The following is a 21,019-nucleotide window of genomic DNA, read 5'->3' as shown; positions in this document are numbered from 1 at the left end:
CTGCCCTCATGATCCAACAACCAGCAAGCCTCTGAAGGAAAACCAGTGTCCGAAGACACTGAAGATAGAAGAAACAAACCACCAGACTTGCAGAAGGCACAGTTGTGAGTATAACCTCTAGTCCCCGGAACTCCCAACTCAGTTAGGCCAGGAAAGGTGGAAGGTTGGGCTTTGTACTGCTAAACTTGTGTAAAGATTTTCGTTGTTTCCATTTAGTGGGATTTAGGGGGATTGTTTTGTTGGTGTATTGCTGTTTGTTGAGATACACCTTGTCAAATAAATTGGAAGCCTAAGTTCCTCTAGGACTCACCTTGTCTCAGTTCTATTGTATTACATCTCCTGATCGTGAGTCTTATGTCAGAACAGTGTAAGGGAAGCTAGGAACGCCTCAAAAACACTCAACTGTGAGTCACAGGCTAGGGAAGAAGGGGTTAGGAGTGTTTGACACTCACAGGTGCCTCACAGGCTAGGCATAAGCTGTGGGGATGCACGAGTCTCAAAACCCCCTTCATAAGCTGTGGACACAGTCTCTCCAGGGGTGCTCTTGCAGCACTCAGGGTACCTCACAGGCCAGGCATAAGCTGTGAGGGCAGAAGCCCAGAGAGAGACAGCCAAGGCACAACAACACTCCCTGAAAACCCCTTACAACTCAAATCCCCTCGCTATGAAGGCCAACATGCCATTTGCTTTCTTAACCGCCTGCTGTACCTGCATGCCAACCTTCAATGACTGATGTGCCATGACACCCAGGTCTCGTTGCACCTCCCCTTTTCCTAATCTGTCACCATTCAGATAATAGTCTGTCTCTCTGTTTTTACCACCAAAGTGGATAACCTCACATTTATCCACATTATACTTCATCTGCCATGCATTTGCCCACTCACCTAACCTAACCTTATCCAAGTCACTCTGCAGCCTCACAGCATCCTCCTCGCAGCTCACACTGCCACCCAACTTAGTGTCATCCGCAAATTTGGAGATACGACACTTAATCCCCTCGTCTAAATCATTAATGTACAGTGTAAATAGCTGGGGCCCCAGCACAGAACCTTGCGGTACCCCACTAGTCACTGCCTGCCATTCTGAAAAGTACCCATTTACTCCTAGTCTTTGCTTCCTGTCTGACAACCAGTTCTCAATCCACGTCAGCACACTAACCCCAATCCCATGTGCTTTAACTTTGCACATTAATCTCTTGTGTGGGACCTTGTCGAAAGCCTTCTGAAAGTCCAAATATACCACATCAACTGGTTCTCCCTTGTCCACTGCACTGAAAACATCCTCAAAAAATTCCAGAAGATTTGTCAAGCATGATTTCCCTTTCACAAATCCATGCTGACTTGGACCTATCTTGTCACCTCTTTCCAAATGCGCTGCAATGACATCCTTAATAATTGATTCCATCATTTTACCCACTACTGAGGTCAGGCTGACAGGTCTATAATTCCCTGTTTTCTCTCTCCCTCCTTTTTTAAAAAGTGGGGTTACCTTGGCTACCCTCCACTCGATAGGAACTGATCCAGAGTCAATGGAATGTTGGAAAATGACTGTCAATGCATCCACTATTTCCAAGGCCACCTCCTTAAGTACTCTGGGATGCAGTCCATCAGGCCCTGGGGATTTATCGGCCTTCAATCCCATCAATTTCCCCAACACAATTTCTCGACTAATAAGGATTTCCCTCAGTTCCTCCTCCTTACTAGACCCTCCGACCCCTTTTATATCCGGAAGGTTGTTTGTGTCCTCCTTAGTGAATACCGAACCAAAGTACTTGTTCAATTGGTCTGCCATTTCTTTGTTCCCCATTATGACTTCCCCTGATTCTGACTGCAGGGGACCTACATTTGTCTTTACTTACATTTTTCTCTTGATATAGCTATAGAAAGTTTTGCAATCCGTCTTAATGTTCCCTGCAAGCTTCTTCTCGTACTCCATTTTCCCTGCCCTAATCAAACCCTTTGTCCTCCTCTGCTGAGTTCTAAATTTCTCCCAGTCCTCTGGTTCGCTGGTATTTCTGGCCAATTTGTATGCCACTTCCTTGGCTTTAATACTATCCCTGATTTCCCTTGAAAGCCACGGTTGAGCCTCCTTTCCTTTTTTATTTTTACGCCAGATAGGAATGTACAATTGTTGTAGTTCATCCATGCGGTCTCTAAATGTCTGCCATTGCCCATCCACAGTCAACTCCTTAAGTATCATTCGCCAATCTATCCTAGCCAATTCACGCCTCATACCTTCAAAGTTAGCCTTCTTTAAGTTCTGTACCATGGTCTCTGAATTAACTGTTTCTTTCTCCATCCTAATGCAGAATTCCACCATATTATGGTCACTCTTCCCCAAGGGGCCTCGCACAATGAGATTGCTAATTAATCCTCTCTCATTACACAACACCCAGTCTAAGATGGCCTCCCCCCGAGTTGGTTCCTCGACATATTGGTCGAGAAAACCATCCCTTATGCACTCCAGGAAATCCTCCTCCACCATATTGCTTCCAATTTGGTTAGCCCAATCTATGTGCATATTAAAGTCACCCATTATAACTGCTGCACCTTTATTGCATGCACCCCTAATTTCCTGTTTGATGCCCTCCCCAACATCACAACTACTGTTTGGAGGTCTGTACACAACTCCCACTAACGTTTTTTGCCCTTTGGTGTTCTGCAGCTCTACCCATATAGATTCCACATCATCCAAGCTAATGTCCTTCCTAACGATTGCATTAATCTCCTCTTTAACCAGCAATGCTACCCCACCTCCTTTTCCTTTTATTCTATCCTTCCTGAATGTTGAATACCCTTGGATGTTGAGTTCCCAGCCCTGATCATCCTGGAGCCATGTCTCTGTAATCCCAATCACGTCATATTTGTTAACATCTATTTGCACAGTTAATTCATCCACCTAATTACGGACACTCCTTGCATTAAGACACAAAGCCTTCAGGCTTGTTTTTTTAACACCCTTTGTCCTTTTAGAATTTTGCTGTACATTGGCCTTTTGTTCTTTGCCTTGGGTTTCTCTGCCCTCCACTTTTTCTCATCTCCTTTCTGTCTTTTGCTTTTGTCTCCTTTTTGTTTCCCTCTGTCTCCCTGCATTGGTTCCCATCCCCCTGCCATATTAGTTTAACTCCTCCCCAACAGCATTAGCAAACACTCCCCCTAGGACATTGGTTCCGGTCCTGCCCAGGTGCAGACCGTCCGGTTCGTACTGGTCCCACCTCCCCCAGAACCGGTTCCAATGCCCCAGGAATTTGAATCCCTCCCTGCTGCACCACTGCTGAAGCCACGTATTCATCTGCGCTATCCTGCGATTCCTACTCTGACGAACACGTGGCACTGGTAGCAATCCCGAGATTACTACTTTTGAGGTCCTACTTTTTAATTTCGCTCCTAGCTCCTTAAATTCGTTTCGTAGGACCTCATCCCTTTTTTTACCGATGTCGTTGGTACCAATGTGCACCACGACAACTGGCTGTTCTCCCTCCCTTTTTAGAATGTCCTGCACCCGCTCCGAGACATCCTTTACCCTTGCACCAGGGAGGCAACATACCATCCTGGAGTCTCGGTTGCGGCCGCAGAAACGCCTATCTATTCCCCTTACAATTGAATCCCCTATCACTATCGCTCTCCCACTCTTTTTCCTGCCCTCCTGTGGAACAGAGCCAGCCACGGTGCCATGACCACAGGGGACCCCTGCACTACCTTCCTTGCAGTACTCTTCCTGCTGGTCTTCCATTCCCTAGCTGGCTGTGGACCCTTCTCCTGCGGTAAGACCAACTCGCTACACGTGCTACTCACGTCATTCTCAGCATCGTGGATGCTCCAGAGTGAATCCACCCTCAGCACCAATTCCGCAACGCGGTCCGTCAGGAGCTGGAGGAGGATACACTTCCCGCAGGTGTAGTCGTCAGGGACACCGGAAGTATCCCTGAGTTCCCACATGGTACAGGAGGAGCATATCACGTGACTGAGCTCTCCTGCCATTACTTAACCCTTAGATACACTTAAATTGGCAACAACAATGTTAAAAGTTACTGACTGATATAAAAAAGAAAGGAAAAGAAAAGCTACTCACCAATCACCAGCCAATCACTTACCCCCTTGGCTGTGACGTCACCTTTTGATTTCTTTCTACTTCTTTTTTGCTTTCTCTCCCAACTGGAGCTGTACAAGCCACGCCTCTCTCGACGCTCCCCGGACTGCCCGGCTGCTGAGCCTTTATAGGCCGCTGCCTCTCACCGACTCCCGCCTCTCTCGACGCTCCCCGGACTGCCCGACTGCTGAGCCTTTATAAGTCGCTGCCTCTCACCGATTCCCGCCTCTCTCGATGCTCCCCGGACTGCCCGACTGCTGAGCCTTTATAAGTCGCTGCCTCTCACTGATTCCCGCCTCTCTCGACGCTCCCCGGACTGCCCGGCTGCTGAGCCTTTATAGGCCGCTGCCTCTCGCCTGACATCTCAAAGCACATAATACTCTATTATCATTGGTGGTCCAGGCCCATGTGATCCCAGGTTGCCCACAAGCTCCAGGGTTGCATGGGCCTCTGCTCTGGGCTGCGCATCTAGGCCTTGGATCGGAAGTGATCATTCCTCCTGGACCACCAGGTTCTTTTGTTAAAAAAAATTTGATCGGAGGCATCTGCCCACGGGAACATAACAAAAACAGATTATCTGATCATTATTACATTGCTGTTTGCAGAGTTGGCTGTGTGCAAGTTGGCTGTTGCGATTGCCACATTACAACAGTGACTACACTCCAAAAGTATTTCATTGGCTGTAATATGCTTTGAGATGTCAGGTAGTCATGACAGGCATGATATAAATGCAAGTCTTTCTTCATTTCAGTGGACAAAAATAAGTTAAAATTTTGAATTGATTACAGAATGAAAAGCATATTAGCATAGTGTTTTGGAATGACAGGACATGTCCCCAGCCATGGACAAATTTCAACTTGCTGTGGGGAGCGGAGGCCAATCGCTTCAGTGTAGATGCAAAAGATAATAGGCCAGAAATTGCGGTCGGAGGCTTCCCGTGGGCAGATGCCTGCGATCAAATTTTTTTTAACAAAAGTACCTGGTGGTCCAGGAGGAATGATCACTTCCAATCCAAGGCCTAGGTGCGCAGCCCAGAGCAGAGGCCCATGCAACCCTGGAGCTTGTGGGCAACCTGGGATCACATGGGCCTGGACCACCAATGATAATAGAGTATTCTCATTGATAGTAATGGTGGGTTCCGTTTGTACAAGCTCCAATTACTATCAATGGGAATACCCCCAAAAACACAAACACGAAACACAAATTTACAATAAACACCTCACATATTTAAAATTAATTGAAATTGAATTAAATATTTTAGAAAAAAAATTGTTTTTTGAATTAAAAAACTATTTTAATAAACTTAATGGACAAGGTTTTTAATGTCAACATTAGTGATAAAATTTATCTTTTAAAACTCTTATGCTGGTAAAAGGCCTTACATCTGCTTTTTCCAGGCGTAAGAATTTTAAGGACAGTTGCTGGGCAGGAAGTGGGCAAAGAGCCCAACTCTCCACTCGTGAAGGCCCTTCCCCAGGTTTCGTGCGATCTGTCAACAGAAACTTTGACAGATCGCAATTGCGGGCTTTTGGTGCATGAGCATCGCGTTCCTAAACCCGGATCTTGCGGGGCCTCTTCAGCCACATGCGCACATCATACACACCTGAAGAGGATGCAATTTAAGGCCCAATGTCCCCGATATTTCCAGGGAGGGAGCAGAGGGAGGGTGTGACAGGGATGGGGGAGGTGCAGAGATCCAGCTGAATTTAACGCCTAAAGCGGATTTAAAATGTTGTACTCGGTTTCCCGGCCACAACCACCCAGAATGAGAGGCTGACTGGTTGTTGGGCGGATATTGTCCTGGATGATCAAATTAAATGGGAGAAATGATCTTCCTTATCTGTTACTGTCTTGTGATCCTCACAGTATGCTATCAGTCTTGCCTCACCTCATCCAATTTGATGTTGATTCATCCTTCGCATCAATGTATTCAAAATCCTTGTTGGATTTACTGATCTGCAGAAAGGTTTTTTGATAACGACTGGATTAATAAAAATTTTAAAAGTAATTTTATCTTTATTTTAGCCTGTGATCAGCCTTAGCAAGAATTGCAAGATTGTTGTACAGTTGTCCACTACTTCTTTTAGTATTAACTGACCATCCCCTTATCTGTTTTCTGTGATTATACCATTGCATCTGGGTGCTCTGATCAGCAAAATGGCTTGGACGGAAATGTTGTGGCATAGGACCTACAAAAATAGAATGGAGCTGAACATTTTTTGGCATCATTGTACAGTCGGGAAAGGTCCCTGAATTACTGTATTGTCAGAGCACCCCAGATTTGTATTTGGCAAATACTGTTCAATGCATTCTGAAACTAGGAACGATGAGAGTTGGTTAAGGTGTCGCCTGACTCTTCTCTGTCCATAAATACAATGACAGCAGGCTCTGGGAATCTCCTGGATATGCTTTAATAGGATACCTGAATTAGAACAGTGGGACTGGATCAATCAGACTATGAACAATGTACAAGGGACTGGAATGTAGGCTCATTCTTAGTTGACCTTGGCTCCAGTTCAAAGTCATTGGATTAAAATGATAACAGCTACAAGGTCATCCATTACCAAGAGTCTCTGTTCCTCAAACACAGGAGTGGGGAATCAATGTAAGAATGTAATTGACATAGGCCTAGAAATTGGATTAGGCCTGAAAATGGCCGATGGCAGAGCGGAGCGTGATGTGCCTGTTGAAAGTAGTGCAGACAGCCTCTAAAATTCATGCTGCCTCATTATAATGATTGTAGCACTTATCTGAGGGCTAAACATGCTGCTGATTGGCCAGCAGACAACACATGATATTGGCCCCCCTGTTCAGGACTAAGCCAGTGAAGTTTGGGCTTGGCTCCCTGCACTAATAAAAGGGGAAGTGCTTTGTTGCAGAGACACCTCATTGTCATTGTGGAGAAAGCCATGGCCAAACAGCCAAGAGAAACAGTAAGGAGATTTTCTGAGGCTGCAGGTTCAGTTGCAGGAGGCGGCAGAGTTCTGTGACCACTTCCTCGGTGAAGCCAAGCCTCCTAATACTCTGCTCCTGCTTAAGCACAGGTAGGAGAAGTGATCTTGGATGACCCTAAGTGGGTAAGGCCTCTTGCCGAGAGCTCTCCTGCCTCTCCCTCTGTGAGCACCTTGTCCTCTTCTTTGCTGCCTCTGCTCTATTTCCGTCATTTTGAGCGTCAGGGGGACTGCAAGTAGAGACCCCATGACTGGGAGCAATTGGTGTGACCAGAAGCCTTTAAATGAGAAACAAGGCGTTCTCCACTTGCAGCAACACTGCCTGTCACCTCAACAACTTTAAATAACTATGGAAAGCTCCAAACAGTTGCAGACACAGTGACAGAGCCAGGACAATCAAACAGCAAGTCAGCTGCAAGTTGTTGATGATCTTTAAATACCACTGCTGGGGGTCCTTACTGCTGCTGAACACATGGTCAGCTGGTCGTGATGAGGAGAGGGCGCAAAATGGAGCGGCAACGTCGACAATGGCAGATATTGCGTCAAATCAGCGTTCCTCACTCACTGATGTCATGATCTGCCTCATCTAAATATCTGGAGTGAGCACAGTCAACGGCAACACCACCGACCTCCTGAAAATGGCGGCACCTGCAGGACCCAGTGGAAGCAAGGCAGCGGCCATTTGTTCAACATAAACCGACCTTAATGACCAGCACGAGAACTCTGAATTTCACTGCCACAGAGTTTGACATAGCAGCTTGAAGGGATTTTTGTCTCTGTGGTGAGTGCAATTTTTCTCTCAGCACTGACACTATCAGCCCTGGGGAAGGTGCTGTTAACTTTGATACACCTTTGGTCTCAGTGGGAAGAATTGCAACTGTATCCCCTGTGGGGGTGTTTGGTGGATTTCAGTCAGTTAGAGACAGGTTTGATTTCTCCCTTCCTGATGGTGGTGATTCATGTTTGGGTAGTTCCATGGCTGCTACCAACCCTAAAATAAACACACCCAGTAATCCATTCTTCATTTGTGAACATTTCCATGTGTTGGCAGGCTTGTTAAACACAAGAGGCATCACAGCAAACACTAATTCTATCTTCACTTGCTGGCGACTTACCAATAGGACTCACTGAGTAGCAACAAGGAATGGGAACCTTGGATAATTTATAGAAAATAAATTCAAATAGGTACAACTTTTATTTTATAAAATAGGGACCTGGATGGTCACTTACCGCCCATGCATATCCACTGACAGCAGCTGTTTCTTCATTTGATACTACTCCTTCATAGGGTCCAAAGTGCATGCCCTTGGGAATAACCTGCCCTTCATTCCATACACCAAGACCAGCTTTTCGAATTTTTGAGGTCGCTATGCTGAGACCGTCCGGAATAGTTAAACGTGCTCTGTCTGGCTAACTGGATTCGACCATTGTGTCCTTTATGAACACTGGAGGACCATGCACAGGACATTCTTCAATAAAAAATGTCTCGCAATCTTCACAAACTAACATAAAATACAAATTAAAGATGGTTCAGTGTCTCAGTTCATTGTTCAGTGATCATTGAAGTGAAGGGGTCTAGTACTGAGGAAGGATAGATTATCTATTGTAGATATGAACTTCCTCATTTTTTGATTGCAATTTAGTCTGCTCATACAGGTACAATATTTCCATGATCTATCAGCTGAGGAAAACAATTGGGGCATCTTCCCTCTATAAAAATTACACCCACGATCTTCCCTCACTCTGTTGTATACAAGGGCTTGTTCTGAGTGACATATCTGGTTCTTTACTCCAAGAAGGCAGCACTGCCCTCAATTAACAAGAGCAATGCAAAAACTAGCAACAATATCTCCAAGCTGTGCCACACCAGTTAAGATTAGGAGTGGGCAGGAAGGTAATTTTTCACAAGGAGGCTGAATTATTTCCTGTAGCTTTAGCTTCCTCATTCTTTGAATTAATTTCAACCTGCATATCCAGTTAGCAAAGTCCCTCTAAACCATCAGGCAAATCACTCTCGGGGACACTGCCACTTCTCAAATTTGACCTTTCAGTTATGTCTTTCAAATCTCTCCACACGCCTTCAAAACTATGCTGATTCCCAACTTAATTCTGGCTGTATTGTTAACTCTTTGGAGATGGTCATTGCTTGCATTTCATAAGTTTGAATGTTGGCTGCCGCTTGTCAGCCCGAGCTTGGATGTTGTCCAGGTCCTGCTGTAGGCTGGTATAGGATGTTTCACAACCTTAGACAAGGAGCTGTCTATAATCAGGAGCCAATAGTTTATTATTACTGAATGTCCCATTCAATTTTATTACAACATTCCAGAATTATCATCAATAGTTTGGGATCATATTTGTGATTGTTTTTCCTTATTGAAAAAGAACAATGGGTGCCTATTTGTGGGCAAACACAGGCCTGCACTCCTGTCCCACCACTCTGACATGCTGTGTTGCTCCACCAATCCCCTGGCCTATCAAGACACTGTGTCTCTCATCAAAACACCCAATAAATTATTCCTGCCCTGAGGAAATGGATAGGTTACTTTACACATACACAGGTAATCATCGTCACAAAGTTCCCTTTCTTCAGTGTAAACTTTTCTCTCTCTATTTCTTAAACAGTATCTTCTGCTTTCAGTCTCTTTGGTTGTTTCTTCATCTGTTGACCCCAAAATCTTTCCAGTGCAGAAAACTGTGGAATAAATTGAAAAGATCACAAACAAAAATTCAACCAATTAATTGTAATATTCTTGCATGTAAGGTTTGTTTTTTGTTGAACAGGAGATGCTGAAGTTATTTCCATAATAATGCAAGACATTGTGTTAATATGATTTTAATGACTACTGTATTAATCATGTTATCAACATAGAGCATCTCTTCCTCATTAAAACACCCTCAATTATTCAAAATAAAAATACTTTCCTGAAATGCTTTATTCTGGTACAAATACCTTTATTGGATTCACTACGAGCTTCACTTTCACAAACCAAGGTACTAGTTTCTCTGTTGATCTTTTTAACTGAAACTGTCTCTTCCAAAGCTGAGGCTGTGTCCTCAGTGAAGCCCCTGAAACCTTCATCTTTATTCTCTTCTGAATGAGGCGCCATCTGCGATCGGGCTTTTTGGTTCTGAAATGGAGAATGTGATGTAAAACTTTACCTCACAGCTCCTGAATTAGAGAATAGCCGCCTCAAGACTGACTGTATTACCAAAGGGATTATGCACAAGGTAACATTTCTGGGCTGGATTTTCAGTTATCTATAGCCTCAGTTAGTGGCCAAAGGGGTTGTTAATGCGAGCGTTAGAGTTTAGCATCTGGGTGCGCAGCTTTTAGTGCCCCGACGTCAAATTCGTTAGATGCTCCCCGGGGGCGCAAACCATTAGTGCCTGCCTGCTGACGATCACTCCAATCATGACATATTCTTGGTACAATGTGCACGCTTACACCCCAATCAGTAAATTCAGTGCATGCATCTCATTGAGTGCCCGGCAATAACAATGTCTGGAAAAACAGTCGGTCCAGACTCACAGAGTCGTTAACTGGCGGCTACTTAAACAAATGAGGAAACGCTTCCCTCAGAAGACACAGTCAGTGCAAGGTTTACACAGAGCACGGTGCATGAGGCTTGTAGTTTGCAGCAGCCGACAGACATAACGGCAGAGGGTGAAATCAAGTGATTTTGAAAATATTAATGGGTGCATTACTATGCCACACCTTTAGGGATCGGCTTTTCCCAGGATCTGATTTGCAGTTCTGCGCTTGCGCAATGGGTCTGCAAGATGTACAGTCCAAACTTTCGTTATCGCCCCCCAGCTCTGGTGTGCAACGGCTGATTTATCGCCCCTGTCAGCTCTGGAATGATTCTGTCGAATTTCTGGGCGAGAGACACAAACATTTTCTAGGCATTAAAAGTAACGCAAAAGTGGCGTTTCCGAGTTCTCCCCCCTTGTCTAATGTTTATCTCCATAAGTTCTGGTAGCGTATTTCTGAAACAAAGCTACCCGACGATCCATTGGAGAAAAGCAGTCGCTCCCCAGTGTAGAACTGAGCAACACATATCAGAAAGTTTCCATGTTTGATACTGTACTTCTGTGTTGCGTTCTCTGATCTTATGTTCTTAAAAACAGTGGAGGTTGAAAGAGACTTGGGCGTTCAGGTAAATACATTATTAATTTGTCATGAACAGTTACAGAAAATAATTAAAAAGGCAAATGGAATCCTGGCCTTTATCTCGAGGACTAGAATTCAAGGGGGTTGAAGTTACGCTGCAGCTGTACAGAACCCTGGTTAAATCATATCTGGATTGCTGTGAGCAGTTCTGGGCACCACACCTTAGGAAGGATATATTGGCCTTGGAAGCTGTGGAGTGTAGGTTTACCAGAATGATACCCAGACTTCAAGGGTTAAGTTATGAGGAGAGATTACACAAATTAGGGTTGTATTCCCTAGAATTTAGAAGGTTAAGGGGTGATATGATTGACGTTTTCAAGGTATTAATGGGAATAGATAGGGTAGATAGAGAGAAACTAGGATTCTGGGACTGGATGCATAGTCTAAAAATTAGAGCCAGACCTTTCAGGAGTGAAATTAGGAAAGACTTCTGCACACAAAGGATAGTAGAAGTTTGGAGCTCTCTTCCGCAAAGGGCTATTGATGCTAGATCAGTTCATTTTGCATCAGGGATTGTTGGCGTTTTGTTAGTTAAAGGTGTTAAGGGATAGAGGCCAAAAGACTGGTATACGGAGACAGGTCATGGATCAGCCATGGTCTCATTGAATGGAGGAACAGGATCGAGGGGCTCAATGGCCTACTCTTGCTCCTATATTGCTAAGCAATTATATACGGTGTCCACAAAGCTATGTGCGTGCAGTCGATGGCACCCTGTGCCATGGGGAAATCCTCTCTTGTGGCAAAGTCACATGCACACTCCATCTGCTTCTCTCTGGTCAGAGAGAAGACAATGAAGTCCCCTTTCCTGCCATTAAGAGCTTCTGTCACCTCTCTTATGCAGCAGTGGACAACGAACTGTGACATGTTACAGATGTCACCTGCTCAAGCCTGGGAGGTTCCTGACACTAAAAGTCAGGGCCATGGTCACCTGCACATCCACTGGGAGCACTGTCCTTGCCCTGGAGAGAGGCTGCAGCTCTGGTTGTAAGAGGTGGAAGAGATCTGTGAGAACCTCCTTCGTAAATTGCAGATGCAATTGACACTGCTCCAGGCTCAGGTTGAGGTAATAATATTTCAGTCGGAGGGCCCGAGGTGGGTACGGCCACCTGCTGAGAGCTCTCCCTCTGTGAGCAGCTTGTTCTCTTCTTCGCTGCTCTGCTCCATCTCACTGTCATGTTGCGGGGGATGACAACTACAGCACCCATGACTGGGAGAAAGTGGTCTGACCAGCGCCCTTGATTTCAGAAACAAGGCCTTCTTCAATTGCAACTGAAGAACTTTAAAAAACAGTTTTACAAACTTACACCAGGCAGTAGAAATCAAAAAGCTAGTTACTTGAAAATTGTTGATGATCCCTTTAAATATTGCTGGTGGGGGATCCTTCCTGCTGCTGAACGCATGTTTAGCTGTGCGAGGTTAAGAGAGGGAGATAGCTTCAGTGAAGGTGACGAAAATAGCAGTGTGGCATCAAATCAGCATCACATGGCGCGTCCTCCTCCGTTTCGGCTGCCCCCAAAAGTTTGTCCCCATCCTCCGCCTGCTCCAGGACGACATACAAGTCGTGATCCTGACCAACGGATCCACCACAGACCCAATAAATGTCCAGACCAGGGTGAAGCACGGCTGCGTCATCGCGCCAACGCTCTTCTCGATCTTCCTTGCTGCAATAATCCATCTCGTGCTCAACAAGCTCCCCGCTGGAGTGGAACTAAACCATGGAACCAATGGGAACCTGTTCAACCTTGGTCGCCTCCCAGGCTAGATCCAAGGTCGTCCCATCATCTGTTATCAGACTACAGTAAGCAGACGACACTTGCGTCTGTGCACATTCAGAGGCTGAACTCCAAGCCATCGTCAACATCTCCACCGAGGCTTGGGCCTTACACTAAACATCCGTGAGACAAAGGTCCTCCATCAACCTGACCCTGCCACACAGCACTGCCCCTCGGTCATCAAAATCAATGTCATGGCCTTGCACAACGTGGACCATTTTCCATACCTCGGAAGCCGACTATCAGCAAGGTCAGACATAGACGACGAGGTCCAACACCGCCTCCAGTGTGCCAGTGCAGCCTTCGGTCGCCTGAGGAAGCGAGTGTTCAAAGACCAGGACCTCAAATCTGGCACCAGGCTTAAGGTCTACAGGGCTGAAGTCATACCCATCCTCCTATATGGCTCAGAGATGTGGACCTTGTACAGTTGACACCTCAAAGCGCTGGAGAAATATCACCAGGCTGCTTCCACAAGATCCTGCAAATCCACTGGGAGGAAAGATGCATCAATATCAGTGTTCTCGATCAGGCCAACATCCCCAGCATCGAAGCACTGACCACACTCGACCAGCTCCATTGGGTGGGCCACTTCATCCACATTCCCAAAGCAAGCGCTCTATTCGGAACTCCTACACAGATGAGCCCCAGATGGGCAGAGAAAACGTTTTAGGGACACCCTCAAAGCCTCCCTAATAAAGTGCAACATCCCCACCGAAACCTGGGAATCCCTGGCCCAAGACCGCCCTAAGTGGGGGAAGAGCACCTGGGAGGGTGCTGAGCACCTCAAGTCTCGTCGCCGAGAGCATGCAGAAGACAAGCGCAGGCAGCGGAAGGAGCGTGAAGCAAACCAGACTCCCCGCCCACCCTTTCCTTCTTCGACTGTCTGTCCCACCTGTGACAGAGACTAATTCCGTATTGGACTGTACAGTCATAGAAACATAGAAAATAGGTGCAGGAGTAGGCCATTCTGCCCTTCGAGCCTGCATCACCATTCAATAAGAGATCATTCACCTCAGTACCCCTTTCCTGCTTTCTCTCCATACCCCTTGATCCCCTTAGCCGCAAGGACCATATCTAACTCCCTCTTGAATATTCCAATGAGCTGGCATCAACAACTCTCTGCGGTAGGGAATTCTACAGGTTAACAACTCTCTGAGTGAAGAAGTTTCTCCTCATCTCGGTCCTAAATGGCCTGCCCTTTATCCTTAGACTATGTCCCCTGGTTCTGGACTTCCACAACATCGGGAACATTCTTCCTGCAACTAACCAGTCCAGTCCCGTCAGAAATTTATATGTTTCTATGAGATCCCCTCTCATCCTTCTAAACTCCAGTGAATACAGGCCCAGTTGATCCAATCTCTCCTCATATGTCAGTCCTGCCATCCCGGGAATCAGTCTGGTGAACCTTCGCTGCACTCCCTCAATAGCAAGAATGTCCTTCCTCAGATTAGGAGACCAAAATTGGACACAATATTCCAGGTGAGGCCTCACTAAGGCCCTGTACAACTGCAGTAAGACCTCCCTGCTCCTATACTCAAATCCCCTAGCTATGAAGGCCAACATACCATTTGCCTTCTTCACCGCCTGCTGTACCTGCATGCCAACTTTCAATGACTGATGTACCATGACACCCAGGTCTCGTTGCACCTCCCCTTTTCCTAATCTTCCGCCATTCAGATAATATTCTGCTTTTGTGTTTTTGCCACCAAAGTAGATAACCTCACATTTATCCACATTATACTGCATCTGCCATGCATTTGCCCACTCACCTAGCCTGTCCAAGTCACACTGCTGCCTCGTAGCGTCCTCCTCACAGCTCACACCGCCACCCAGCTTAGTGTCATCTGCAAACTTGGAGATATTACACTCAATTCCCTCATCCAAAACAATAATGTATATTGTGAGTAGCTGGGGTCCCAGCACTGAGCCCTGCAGCACCCAACTAGTCACTACCTGCCGTTCTGAAAAATCACCTGAGAACTCACTTTTAGAGTGGAAGCAAGTCTTCCTCGACTTTGAGGGACTGCCTATGATGATGAGAATATCGACCAGTTTGTTTCCATCTCGACATATTAGTCTTATAGTTTCTGTTCACTCTGAATTACCTTTCTGGTATTCTCTTTCTTAGGCTTTTTGGCATCTTCATTCTTCAAGGAAGGCTTAAGCATTCTCACCGCTTAAAAAAAAGTAATGTCAGTGCCTATTTAGGTAATCTCAGAATTGAGTTTATTTATGTTAACAGGATGACAATTCTAAAAATATCTAGCGTATTCCAGGCTCAAGAAGAATCAACACATTATGCTGATGAAATTTAGAAAAAGAAAACTTGCATTAAGTATATATTTCAGTCAGGAAAAGTATCAGACAATTTACTTTTCTATCCAGCTCTCCAAAACTTCAAAGTAACTGCATCCTGACAGCAAATATGTACTAACTGCTGGGCAAACTGGTTGTAATCAGGATTTTAAAACACACTTAATATTTTAACAAAGAAAACACATTCAATTTACGTGGTGGGTATTTCACAAGAACTGTAGGCGTCCAGTCCTCATCTGAATCACTTGATTCATACACACAGGGTTGGCGTCCCCTGCTACGTCTCGACATGAATGCTGGTTTTGGTACATTCAATCCTGTGAAAATTAAAATATTCCAATTATCTACAGCTGATCATTGCTTATTTCATTTGGCTTAACTTCCTGAGCAACACAGAGGCTTTTCTTCCATCTGTCCATCCTGAACTTAGTCAGCCCAGACTGATCAAATGAAAAGGAGCTTTTATGTTATGCTGCGGTGCTGGGAGCACAGCACTCAGGCCCAGGATCTCAGTGAGTCGTCTTCTCAGTTTTTCTATAGTATTATGTCACTGATCCCTATTGCACCCATTGGAGAGTCCAAAGGAAGGAGATTTACATTTGTGACAGCTGATGATCACTTTGAGGACCAAGGGAACGGCAGGCTAGTGATGGCCTCTGAGATCCTGAATTTACCTCCCTTATCTAATATTTATTGCTTTTATTCATGATTTAGTATTTAATGATAATAATTTAGTGGTTCAGCACAACGAATGGGGGGGGATAGCGACCAGTCAAGATTTTTAAAGGGAACAAAAATGCAATCACTATTTTCCTTCCAGTTTCATTCATTTCTACATAAAGTAAAATAGAACAGTACCCTTCTCTCCACCGCTGTTGGTTTAACACAATAACTCTGTTTTTGCTAATTCCAGTGACAGTGTCACTTTGTACAATGATATTGTAAATACATTGAATGTCAATGTGCTTATGATGCCACTACATATAGCAAACTTTTTTTCATTGACGGGATGTGGGTGTCAGACAAGGCCTGCATGTGTTGCCCTTCAGAAGGTGGGGGTGAGCTGCCATTTCAGAGGGCAGTTCAGAGTCAACCACATTGCTGTGGGTCTGGAATCACATATAGGCCAGACCAGGTAAGGACGGCAGATTTCCTTCACTGAAGGGCATTAATGAACCAGATGGGTGCTTATGACAATTCATGGTCACTGTTACTGACACTATCTTTTCAATCCAGATTTATTTAATTCACTGAATTTAAATTCCACAGCTACCAATGTGTGATTTGAATTTAAGTCCCTGAATCATTAGTCCCGGCTTCTCGATTACTGCTCCAGTAACAGAACCGCTATGCTATCATGACCCTAACCAGGTCAATCTTTCCCTTTGTGTATGGGAGCATTGAGTTGTAGGCCATGGGGCTGAAATTCAGGGTCTCAAAGAGACCCGTTAATGCGTGTTTGTGACGGCCATTCCTAAAAATCGAATGTCTGCTGCTTTGGGGTCAACAGGCCGCCCCAATCAAAATTCAGGTCGGGTTTTTTTTTCCTGGACCCCATCCTGCTCAAGTAGATGCACCTCCCAATTAAAATCAGATCAATACTTACCTATCCATTTTTAGCTTGATCCAGTGATCCCCCGCCACATGGTGGCCTGGTGCCCCCAACAGTACACCCTCTGAAGTCTGCCCTGAAAGGGGAGGGCCCAATGCCACAGCCGCAATGGAAGATTTTTTCCGGCTGACTTGCCAATCGGCTGGTAAAATACTGGCCTGGTTTCGACCAACGCGCAGCCTGGCACCCCCTCTTGGGTGTCAGGCCACTGGCCCGGTGGAGAACCCTTCCTGGTGGCCCAGTGGCCAAAGTTAAAGAACGATTGAATCTCTCCCCTTTAACAGAGGGGACAGAGCGTGGTGACACACATGCTGCAAATAACTTATTTGGTACAATGTACCATCTAACAATGGAACAGAATCATAAAGATCAGAAAGACCCATGTCCGATGACTGGTCTGTGCAGTTAGCTCATCTCAGCCATTGTGACAACAGAAATGTTGTAAGTGGCCTCATTCAAGTTAGCAAGAGGTAAAAATATCAGTCAGCAATTTCACTCTTGGTCACGATCCAGTTTTTCTGCTGAAAAATACACATGTGCTCGTCAGATGAAGGCAGGTTCAGGATCAGCTTTGCTGTCCACGTCGCAAGTCTATTAACACTCAGACAGGATTTTTTTGCTTTAGCACTCCCGACCCTCACAAGCAGCGCATATTGGGAAATTCTGACCCTCGGCCTGTAATTTCACAGCCATTCATTTAATCTTCAGAGTATCACAGGCGATGAATACTGAATTTCCTGATATGCTTTCCTAATGTGTGCCAGATGGTGAAATGGAAAACCCAGCCCAAATGTCTGACCTCATCTGAGAATATCCACTTGAGTGTAATATTGGAAGCAATGTATGCCAGTACGTACCAAAGGTTTCAGGAGAGGAAGGGAAAATGTAGAAAGGATGAAAAAAAATGATTTTCTACAAACCTATTGCAAGCATGGCTTCATAGTTCCGCTTCATATTCTTATAACGGATCTTTTCCCATTCACACAGCTCTGCCCATTCATCTTTGGAAAAATGAATGGCAATGTCTTTAAACATGCCAATCATCTGAAAAACAAAATGAATGTGATTCCTGATACATCTAGGCATTAAAATCTGTCATCTTCACAATCTACAGTTCTACAAATATTGGATTAGCTACTCTGTCAGATCTGCCATTCTTTATAGGAATACCCTCTATGTGACTAGAATGGGCTGGTACTAATCGCTGGTAGAAAATCATATAAAAGATAGCCTCCCTACAAAACACTTCAATGTCATGATGGTGGGGTTGTTGTCCATATGATCTTTGTACTAAAGCGCACTAAAAATAAAGCTGGACAAGCGCAAGTGTTGGTTTATTTTACCCAGAAACCTACCTGGTACAGAAGGATATTCTACGCTTCTTTCATGCAAGGCCCTGAGGAAATAACTGAGTAGAGGCTGTCTCATAGACTAACAGGACTCTTCAGTAGTCATCATCAAAAGGGAAGCATCTGTCACCAGCTACATTTGAGAAGGAAGTGGCTAGAGCAGAAATCATTAGAGAAGATTTTGTTCCTCCAACCATCTCCAATTCAAGAGCAGAGGCTTAGCCCACCTCTACCAGCTGGGACTGTGGAGAGACCACTGGCAACACAGGTTCTGGTGAAGGGGTATCACAACAAGAACAAAAACCTGTATTTAAATAGTTCCTTTAACGTAGTAAAATATCCCAAGGACAGGAGCAACATGATCAACATTTTACTCTAAGCCACATAAGCAGATATGAAAGAAAGGCAGACTTGGATTTATATAGCGCCATTCACGTCTACCGGATGGCTCAAAGCGCTTTACAGCCAATGACGTATTTTTAGAGTGCAGTCACTGTTGTAAGGAGAGCAGAGCTCAAAGAGGTAGGTTTTAAGGAGCGTGTTTAAAGGAGGAAAGAGAAGTAGAGCAGCGGAGAGGTTTAGGAAAGGAATTCCAGAGATTAGGGTCTTGGCAGCTGAAAGGTACGGCCGCCAATGGAAGTGTCATGTATCCTACATGGTTACTGCTTGTACTATTGCTAGGTGTGCCACCAGAGGGCACCACAGTGGGAGACTTGCAGGGTACCTGTACAGGGGTGTACAACATATTGCCTCAAGGAGACATTATCAGATCATCCAAAGACATAACAATTGGTGACGAGATAACGGACCTTCTTGTGAAAATGTCTACCCTTGGTACATTGCAGCAGTTTGCCGATGGTGTTGATTGGGACGCCTTTGTGGAGATGTTCGACCATTTCTTCACAGCAAATGACCTGTCAGGCGACAATCCGGCCACAATGGCAGATAAACACAGAGCTATCCTGGTAACCACTGTATATGGCCTCGTCAGGGGCTTGCTGGCTCCAGTGAAGACAACGACCAAGACATACAAGGAGCTGGTAACGCTGATCCAAGAACAATTCAATCCCAAAGAAAGCATCCTCACAGCCAGACGCCGGTTTTTCATGCACTGCGGCCCAAAGGCGAGGAAATTGCGAAATATGCTGCAGACCTCAGGATGCTGGCAGCACCGTGTGATTTCAGCGACCACCTCACCGAAGCTGCGGGATATCTTTGTCATTGGAATCGGCCATGTGGGCCTTCGTCATAAGCTACTGTCTGTGGATACCACAGTCACACTGCAGAAGGCCATCTCTGTGAGCCAGGCATTCATGACCTCGACCTGCGGCTCTAGGCAGCTGACTCATTCTCAGGACTCAACCCCGGCAGGTACTGTGCACAGAGTGGTGCCTTTTAGAGGCTGGACAGTAGAACATGAACCTTCTCAGGGAAGAGAGAACAGGCCCCCGAGTCCCTTAACTCAGAGTCCGGCGAGGGGGGCTAACCGAGTAGCTCCATGCTGGCATTGCAGAAGGAATCACAGGGCTCACCAGTGCTGCTGTAAAGGCTGCAGCACAGAGGGCCACCTCCAGCAAATGTGTAAAAGAAATATGACTCACTGTGTTGATGAAGAGTCTGCAGGTGGCCATGAATCCAGAGGCAGCACAGCCCCACGATGAGGTATATGGCATGTTTACCTGCATCACCGAGTGTTCACCATTGAGGATGGAAGTCGAGATAAATGGCATTTCAGTCTTCATGGAAGTGGACACAGGGGCGAGCCAGTCAGGAATGAATCAAGAAGCCTTTGAGAGGCTATGGGACAATCAAACTGAACGATCCAAGTTGGCCCCGATCAGGCAAAGCTGCACACCTACACCAATGAACTTATCCCAGCAATTGGTAGTGCAGATGTAAAGGTACTCCATGATGGCGCGGTGCACAAGTTACCCCTGCGGATTGTTGCAGGTGATGGACCAACGCTACTCGGAAGAAGGTGGATGGAGAAGATCCATTGGAGTTGGGAAGATTTCACCCCTCCAGTGATCGACATCCTCCGCGCTCAGAGGCAAAGCAAGCCCTCACCTGAGGGTGGACCCGGCACCAGAGAGCAGACCAGCACAGCACCTGAGGCACAGACCGCCCAGCACGACTGCGTGGAGATGATCCAGCTGAGACGATCCCAACACACCTTCCAGGCTCCTGTGGCAGGACTCCGGAGGAAGAAAATCGGATCGATAGGTGACTTCCCAGCTTCATTGGCAGACCCCAGGGAGAAGAGGATCACCGCAGTCGACATCATGGATGGAGGAAAGATGGCGGCCAGACCACGAGGTGCAGCGCTGATGGAGCAACACGTGGCACCAAACTGAGAAGAGGATTGGGATAAAGATAGCAAGGCTCTCTTAAAGGCAGCATGCAATCCACCACACTGAAAGGGACAGTTCCACATTCTCAATCAATGTAAGAGCAACTATGAGTTAGATTTAAAATGTGCAATTGATGATCAGAGTTGTGTACATGCAATAAGCAAAGAAAAGTTGCGCGATCGCGATCGGAGCTACAGGTTATTTACAATGAGTAATGAAATGTTGTGCGATGTAGGATTTCAACTGCATTCAGTCAATGCAGTGAGCATACTCGCATCAGGAGCACACAGGTCCAGCGAGCTATCCAATGTAGTAGCCTGCATCCCTGGGACCAGAGTTATGCACCATGGAGTGTGGCCACAAGCAGCCAATACATACAAGCTGCAGAGCAGCGATCTCAGGAGGACA

The 21,019-nt window shown here is 45.8% G+C and overlaps 1 pseudogene; it reads right to left on the bottom strand.

Moving 5' to 3' along the window:
* The window catches only part of LOC139253251 (histone-lysine N-methyltransferase PRDM9-like), a 33,200-nt pseudogene extending 18,049 nt beyond the window's left edge, over nt 1-15,151 (bottom strand).
* Between the last annotated feature and the right edge of the window lie 5,868 nt (nt 15,152-21,019).

This window comes from Pristiophorus japonicus, unplaced genomic scaffold (assembly GCF_044704955.1).
Source record: "Pristiophorus japonicus isolate sPriJap1 unplaced genomic scaffold, sPriJap1.hap1 HAP1_SCAFFOLD_483, whole genome shotgun sequence".
Taxonomy (NCBI): Eukaryota; Metazoa; Chordata; class Chondrichthyes; family Pristiophoridae; genus Pristiophorus; species Pristiophorus japonicus.
Note: the sequence above shows the minus strand (reverse complement) of the source record. Positions and strands in the feature narration are given on the sequence as shown.